This window comes from Rattus norvegicus, chromosome 6, assembly GCF_036323735.1.
Source record: "Rattus norvegicus strain BN/NHsdMcwi chromosome 6, GRCr8, whole genome shotgun sequence".
Taxonomy (NCBI): Eukaryota; Metazoa; Chordata; class Mammalia; order Rodentia; family Muridae; genus Rattus; species Rattus norvegicus.
In genome coordinates, this window is record NC_086024.1 from 75,192,002 (window position 1) to 75,199,111 (window position 7,110).

The window sequence follows — 7,110 nt, forward strand, 5'->3', positions numbered from 1 at the left end:
CCACGTAGCTGAGGCTGACCTTGAACAGCCTCTTCGGAATTGCAGGAATTACACGTGTGCCCGCCCACAGTCTGCCCGCCCATACCATCCGGCTCTGTTACCTGTTATCTTTTGAAGAACCGTTTTTCACTTCAGAAAGCTTAGGTTTCCCGATGTTGGAAAAAATTAAGTCAGTTAAATCCATTCTGTTATGGATTCTAAGTTTATGTTAGACATTCTATGTCTATTATTAAGACATAGCTTGAATGAAATCGATTGATCTCAAAGCAGGCAGAGAGTAAACCAAAGCATGTTCTTAACCTGTGGGTCACCTTTTGGGTGAGGGATGGATGCATCTTTCACAGGGAGCACGTAGGACAGAGATTTACATTTTGATTCATAACAGTAGCAAAATTACAGTTACGAGGTAGCAATGAAAATCATTTTATGTTTGGGGTCACGGCAGCCTGAGGGGTTGCAGCATTAGGGAGGTTGAGAACCACTAAACTAAAAGTTAGAAATCTCTCAAAATATATCTTGTCCATTCAAAGCAGTGCTGTCTCCTATATCAGGAATGCTACAATTCATTCTGATTCCATAGTAGCGGAAGGGTGTTTATAGGCTATATGAATGCATTTGTGAGAGGGTGGGGGACCAATTCTTTTTTATTATTTTAACTTTTCACTCATACGCATTTTAATTAAAATATAATTACATCTCTTTCCTCCCCCAGCTCCTCCCAAGTCTCTTCCCCCAACTTCTTTCATTTTCCCTCACATTAATAACCTTTTCCTTCGATTATTATCATTTATGTATTTACAAATATATAACTACGACTCATTGAGTCTGTTTTCGTCGTTTGTGTTTGGAGCTGATACCTTTGTATTGGGGAACAATCAGGGGGCTCGTTCATAGGGGAGGTTAATTCTCTTTCTGTATAGTCATTAGCTGCCTGCAGTTTTTTGTCTGGGGGTAAATCTATTGAGGTGTCCTATCGCCTTTGTTCAGGCTTCATTTATGCAACCAGTTCTGTGAGAGATTGTTTCGCAGCAGACATCCCGGTACTCTGACTCTTACAATCGTTCTGCTTCCTCTCCTGAGACGCTCCTTGAGCCATAGATGCAAGAACATCTGTAAGACAGACGTGACATGATGTAGATGTAGTCATTGGGGTCAGGCTGCCCGAAATCCTTTGATCTCCAAATTGTGTCCAGTTATGGCTCTCTGTGACGATTCTCATTGGCTGTAAAGAGAAGCTTTCGTGATGCGTGGTGATAGTTACACTTAGCCGTGGATATAACGATAAGATTTACAATGGGTTTAGAAATTATGTTGCTCTAGCACTGTTATGGTATGGAGTAGATTCTCTTCCAAGGTCTATGGCCTCACTACTCCCTGGGGAATTTGGCTAAGTTCTAGTAGCAGGAATGATTTCCCTCTTGTTGAGTGGGCTTTAAATCCAATTAGACAACTGTTGGTTACAACTGAGGTGGCAGTGCCATTTACGGCCCCTTTGTGGATAACTTGCCTTGCTGATCGCTGTTGTGGTTCATACGCATCACTGGGTTGAACTGTTAATTGCTTCCCACCTTTGGCAGCTTGCATAGCATTGTCTGGTACCATGGAAGCTAGCCACAGAAAGGAGGCTTTCAGGTTAGGTTCAGCTTGAGTCCTGTTAGTTATAGTTTGAGTCCCGTGTGTTACGTATAAGGCATACTCAGCAATAGAGACTTTCCTTCAGTCTTTGCGAGGTATCCAGGGCAACAACAATAAGTGTATGTTGTTTTGGAACTCTTTGGACTACTATGATTTTAATATTTTACATTTGCCTAAAATTACACATAATAAGCATAACTACATTTATACATATACGCACATCATATAAATGTATCTATATTTAATTTCCATCTCTATATCTTAAAAGAAGTTATGCCACTTGCGCTGACAGTGCTCCTCACAAGAACCACAGACTCAGAAACCTTCAGTACCAAGCAGGAGAAAGCTCCTTTCGAATGGAGGAGAGCATTTCTTTAGAAAATATCCTTGGTAGGAATGTTCTTATCTTGGAGTGTGCTTGGTCACCAGTAACTGAATTTGATACTTACACAGTTCTACAGCATTTTCTGATGTACACAATGACATCAAGTTCCATGGTCCATTTTCTTTAAGCACTTATTAGAATGTAAATAAAAGTAAACAGGGTTTGGTTTTCTTTCCCACGAAATCTATTCCGTGAAAGTGCACAGGATTAGCATTTCTTTCTCACAGATGCAGAGGGTTTAGCGGGGGAAATAATAGCGTTACCCCGATTGCATTACTCAGGTCATTGATCTGGGCTCAGTTGGCACAATATATTCACGTCTGTCGTTTTAGAGGATGACATCACTGATGGTGTTGCTGTCCATACAAAGTAGTGTGACTGGAGAAAATAATCCACGCACAGTCAGTGGTCCTTTGTACACAAACTGAAGCTGCTTGCTGGCTGTTATCTTGCAGCCTCCCTAACACTTTTAGTAAAAAGAAAATGAGACATCCCACATTCTCTCTGACGGCTGCCTTACAGGGGCTCCCGCGTTGGCTGTCCTTTGTTCACAAGTCGAAGTGTTCGTGCCTGCCCCTGTATGTCACTGTAACTATCGAGTCTGTATTCTGTCATTCAGATTCCAATTTTACAAATCGGAAAGAACATTGCTACGGAGACCCAAGCCGTGATCGGGACATCGACCCTTGACAGGATCAAGGGTTTCTCCTCCGGTTGGTGCCCAACAAGGCCATCCTCTGCTACATATGAGGCTGGAGCTATGGGTCTGTCCATGTGTTCTCTATAGTTGGTGGTTTAGTCCCTGGGAGCTCTGGAGGGTCTGGTTGGTTGATATTGTTGTTCTTCCTATAGAGCACAGTTACTTTTAACTTTGCCATTGAGTAAGAATCTCTTTTTTTTTTCTTTTCTTTTTTTCGGAGCTGGGGACCGAACCCAGGGCCTTGTGCTTCCTTGGCAAGCGCTCTACCACTGAGCTAAATCCCAAACCCCGGGTAAGAATCTCTTAGGCTGAGAGTGTTAGCCAAAACACAAACAAAAAACCTATCCACTTAATCTTTTCTTCTGCCTGCAGAGGGCAGTAATGAGTAGATAGTAAAGAAAACATTTTCTGTGTTTTATTCTATGAAAACTGTTCCCTCAAAAAATTAATGGGGGGTTGGGGATTTAGCTCAGTGGTAGAGCGCTTGCCTAGCAAGTGCAAGGCCCTGGGTTCGGTCCCCAGCTCCGAAAAAAAAATTAATGGGAGTAGGACATGCAGGCAATTGGATAGCAAATTTTGAATAAAACAATAGAGAGTAAAGAAAATTAAGTTGTGCTAGGAAGTTACACTAGAGTGCATTTTCTGGTTAAGATGATAGTTTCTGACTGGAATTCTGATACAGGACATAGGGGCACTGTTTTTTGAGACAAGGTCTCATATTCCAGGATGACCTCAACTCGCTATGTACCTGAGCTCTGGACAGTATTCCTGATTCTCCTGCCTCCACCTCCTGAGTGTTGGGATCAAAGGAATGCTTGACCACTCCTAGCTTATGTGCTTCTGGGGATAGAACCCAGGGCCCTGTGCAAGCAGGACAAATGCTCTACCACCCGAGCTACATCCCAGGCCTTCGTTTTAATTGTCAAAAGTCAAGCAGTGAAGTACATCCCAATTAGTGTCAAGGTGAAGCAGGTGGAACAATTTACTTCGGAGATGAAGGGGAAATAAAGCATCAGGTCAGCGTTAGAGGAAGATGGTGATGCAGTGGCTTGTGGGTCTGCTTTGCCTTGTGAATATGTAAGAGATTACTTCGGGGTGCATCAGTGGTTAAGTAGCACTTGCTCCTCTTGGGGAAGATCCAGCTTTATTTCTGAGCTCCCACATGGTGGCTCACAACCACCTGTAACTCCAATTCCAGGGAATCTAATGCCCTCTTTTGGCCTCCTTAAGCACACTACACATTTAGTGTATGTACATACATGCAGGCAAACACACACACACACACACACACACACACACACACACACAATTTTAAAAAATTATTTTTTTTTTCGGAGCTGGGGACCGAACCCAGGGCCTTGCGCTCTTGCTAGGCAAGCGCTCTACCGCTGGGTTAAATCCCCAACCCCATAATAAATAATAAAAATATTTATTATTTATTAATATAAATAATAATAATAATATTTAAAAATTATTATTTTAAAAGAAGGAAGAAATTACTTTTTGGGCAAGAATGATCTTCAAACAGCTACGATAATTAAAGGGGCCATATGGAGAATAAGTCAATTGCGTGTTCTACATCCCCTGTGATGGTGATAATTGATGGAGCTTGTTTTCAGTTGCTTAATTCATTGAGTTTGGTCGTCCCACAGTCTACCATTCAGAAGTAGTTCACAAATATGAGAGACCTGGGAAGCACTTCTGAAGGATCTTGTGCAGGCGATGCTAAGCTTCCTGATCCTGGAGAAGGAAGACATGGACAGGAAGCTGAATCTGCTTCCTAGTCCTCGGGGTAACGGGAGGTTTTCCAGTGATTTATCTCCAAAGTGAGCCTCTTACCTGCCGCTTTACAGAAGGGGTGCTAGTACGAAGGGCAGCTGGAAGAGGTAATCCTGCTTTATAGAAAGTGGATGGGTGCTGCCCTCTCACTTCAAAGCCTAGAGAAGTTTTCTTCATCAGTGTTTAGGAGGACGATTTGGTCATGAGGAATTGGTTCATGTGAACTAAAATACAGGGAACCCCGGAGTAGAATCCCAATTCTAATTTAGTTGTGAATAATAAGATGTGCCGCTCTGACAGGGAGGGCATCTCAGGTAGGGCAGGATTGGTACATCTTACCTCCAAACTCAGCATACGGGAGCACATGCCAGACTCTCTATTAGCTTGTTGTATGAAGTACTCAAAGCCCTGTGTAATGACATAGACGTTAACATGGAGCTTGGTAGATGAAGAGTCAGAACAAAGGAGGGAGAAAAAAAAACCTATTTCTGCGGTGGACACTTAAATATGATCCTAAGTACTAAGAATTAAAAACAAGAAAGCCACTGAGCCATGTCCTTAGAGAAATTGTGATAACAGATTGTTCAGGGGAATTTCTCAAATTGTCCCTTGATAAAAAAGAGGGAGGAGGTGGAGGAGGAGAAGTAGAAGTAGTAGTAGTAGTAGTAGTAGTAGTAGTAGTAGTAGTAGAAGAAGAAGAAGAAGAAGGAGAAGAAGAGGAAGAAGAAGAAGAAGAAGAAGAAGAAGAAGAAGAAGAAGAAGAAGAAGAAGAAGAAGAAGAAGAAGAAGAAATGTCTCAATAGGACCCCCAAATGAAAAGGAGTCCTCAGAGATAATGTGGTCCCAGTGTACTCACTGGATATTTGCACTCTGCTGAAGATTAGTCTGTGACCTTGGCTTACTTCACAGAGTCCTAAGAAATTCTCTCACCTGGGCGTTTAAGAAGTACTGAAGAACAGGTAGCTACAGGGGGAGGCTCTAGCAAGAGATGTAGAGCAGGATCTTCTACACTATTGATCAGAGGTCAAAAGAGCAAATGTCGAGGCTACTTTTTCTTCTTTTCTTGTTCTTCTTAAAAATGCATACAAGTGTCATGCCTGCCTGTGCACCTTGTATATGTCTGGTCCCTGTGGGTCCAGAAGAACGCACCAGATCCTCTGGAGCTAGAATTACATGTGAGCAACAGGAATTGAACCAAAGTCCTCTGGAAAAGCAGCAAGCGATTTTAATCATTGAGCGATTTCCCCAGCACCCAAGGGTATTTTCCTTTATTGAAAAGTGAAAGTCCAAACCAGGACTTTGATTGGTTGACTATGAAGTTTCTACACATGAAAGTGGCTTTAAGGACTTTGGAAGAAGCAGTTGTATGCTCACCATAAGATATAAAACTGATTCCTAAAATTCTATTTAATGGCAGAAGAAACCTTGGCTTGGAACGAAATTTCAAAGCATCTGTCCTGACAGGAAGCAGATGGCACAGTTTAGAGTGTTGGCTGAAGAGAGTTGAATGATGGGACCAGTAAGCAATCAGGAGAAAGCTTAAACCAAGCCAGTGTTGGGTAATGAAGGACAAGGGCTAGCAACTGGAGGGAGCGGTCACCATTCTGAAGGAGTCAGAAGAAGGGACAATCTCTTCGAAGCCCAGCAGGAGCTGGAGTTGAAAGAGAGACATTTGGCAGGAGCTGCGACTGTCCACATAAACATCCGGCCCGTAAACGTGTTTCCCTGCTCCTTCCGTTTGGCTTTCTGTCCTTTCTCCCTGAACCCAGATGGAGGGCAGAAGGTGGGAGTTGATAGACCGGGTATACAGAAAGCTATGCAGCAAGGAGCAAGTGGGTCTGAAAGGCTTATGGAGACGATTCAGAGAGACCGATGCCCCGGCACGTTTATTTCCACAGCAGGGGGAGACAAACATGTACAGTGCCTAGCAAATATACCCCTCGCTCCTAGACCTAGATTTCTTTTTTTTTTTCTTTTCTTTTTTTTTTTTTTTTTTTTTGGTTCTTTTTTTCGGAGCTGGGGACGGAACCCAGGGCCTTGCGCTTCCTAGGTAAGCGCTCTACCACTGAGCTAAATCCCCAGCCCCCTAGACCTAGATTTCTAATTACAAAGTAACTATTTTCTAAGAACAGTTTGGCCCATACCTATAAAGAGTAGTTATTTTAGTTTAGGAATACAGAACAATTAGCCACCGAGGTCAATCAGATAATGCTAACAAAACTATCAGATTGGGAAAAGATTTTACCAATCCTACATCTGATAGAGGGCTAATATCCATTATATATAAAGAACTCAAGAAATTAGACTCCAGAGAGCCAAATAACCCTATTAAAAGTGGAATACAGAGCTAAACAAAGAATTCACAGCTGAAGAATATTGAATGGCTTAGAAGCACCTAAAGAAATGTTCAACATCCTTAGTCATCAGGGAAATGCAAATCAAAACAACCCTGAGATTCCACCTCATACCATTCAGAATGGCAAAGGTAAAAAACTCAGGCAACTCGCCGCAGATGTTGGGGAGGATATGGAGACAGAGGAACACTTCTCCATTGTTGGTGGGATTGCAGACTGGTACAACCACTCTGGAAATCAGTCTGGAGGTTCCTCAG